The following is a 1,787-nucleotide window of genomic DNA, read 5'->3' on the forward strand; positions in this document are numbered from 1 at the left end:
GAATCAAAGAACGGGAAACTTTCTTAAGTGCCTCTGTGCCTCTCGCTTATACGTATGATATTCAATACATCCATAAACGAGACTCTATTAAGACATTGTTCCTTGACTTACATAACTTTAAACCTAGGGCTCTAATATCAAGTTTATCACGATCCAAAATCAAGCATCATAACTGCATATAAACTCAGAAATTGCAAACTTGGTGTTGTCTCTGTTTTCCAGTGAAAAATCGCCAATGATTTTTTGGGCAAATGTGGAAATAAGAAGTTAGTTATTAATTAGTTAGTAGTTACTAATTAGTTAGTTAGACTAAGTGTAATTAGAAAAGCTAAGAGGGGTGATAACCAACTTAGTCTATAAAAGGGACTTTGTAGGTTATCACTGTGCATAATAGAAAAATGAGCTATTGCTCTTCTCCTCTCTCTTCTTCTTTTCTCTGAATTCAATATTACAGATTGAAGATTGTTGTGCATGTGCGTATCGTGCAAATGTGTGCTCAATTACTACAAATTGACATGGTATCAGAGCAGAAATTGATTGATTTAAGTTGTTCTTCGACTTCAATTTGAGAACTTAGCTGAGTTCAAAGCTCGCAGAGGTTCGACAATGATGGACGATGAAATTGAATAGCTTCCTCACAACTGTCCACTATACCTTAAGGATTCAGATTCACCTGGAACAACATTGATAGCTCTCAAAATCATAGGGCTAGAAAATTATGCCATATGGAGAAGATCTATGAGAGTAGCTCTCCTGGTGAAGAACAAGTTAGGGTTTGTGGATGGAACCTGTCTTAAGGCTTCATACAGAGGAGAATTAGCGGCGCAATGGGAAATGTGCGATGTTGTGGTCGTCTCATGGCATAGCAGCACTGTAGCGGCAGAGTTGGTGCCAAGCATCATGTACGTTTCAAGTGCGAGAAAAATCTGGGACGAGTTCAAGGAAAGGTTTGGCAAAGATGACCTGACCAGAATCTATCAGATATCTGCTGATATTGCAACCCTAAAGCAAGGTACAAAATATGTGACCTCTTACTTCTCAAAATTGAAAGACCTACGGAATGAAATAGACATCCTATCACCATTGCCCTCATGTGACTGTCAAGAATCACGCCCATACGTAGATCATTTAGTGAGACAAAGGCTATTCTAGGGCCGAATGAGAGTTATAGCCATGTGAGAAGTGTAGTGTTACTGAAAAGGCCAGTCCTTACTATGAACCAAGCCTATGCAGTTATAGTGCAGGAAGAGAGTCAGACGGAATTAGGAGTGGTTGACACAAATAGGGAGCCAATGACTATGTTAGAAGGAAAATGAAATCAGTTTCTGAAGGGAAAGAAGCTAGGACTTGTTTGTGAACAATGTGGGTACAAAGGGAATTTAAAGAAAAACTGCAACAAGTTCATTCGGTACCTAGCAGACCTCAAAAGCAAGAAGAAAGGTCAATTTCCTGCCAAATCTTATGCTAACAATGTCAATGGAGAAAAGGAAGTTATAATGAACAATCAGCCACAAGGGAACTATATGACTAAGGATCAATACAAGCACCTAGTGAGTCTGTTAACAAAGTCATCAACGGAAGGAAGTTCCAACAACACAGCAGGCTCAGCAAACATGACATGTATAAAGTCACTATTATCTAATGCACGATCATATGATTGGATAGTATATTCAGGAACATCACACTATATCACTTTATGCAAGAAAAGTTTTAGAAAAATTAAGGAGAGTCAATAGAGGAAATAATAGTGGAGTTCAAATACCTATAGGAGGAAGATCAGAAATAGT

This window comes from Nicotiana attenuata, unplaced genomic scaffold (genome assembly GCF_001879085.1).
Source record: "Nicotiana attenuata strain UT unplaced genomic scaffold, NIATTr2, whole genome shotgun sequence".
NCBI classification, from domain to species: Eukaryota; Viridiplantae; Streptophyta; class Magnoliopsida; order Solanales; family Solanaceae; genus Nicotiana; species Nicotiana attenuata.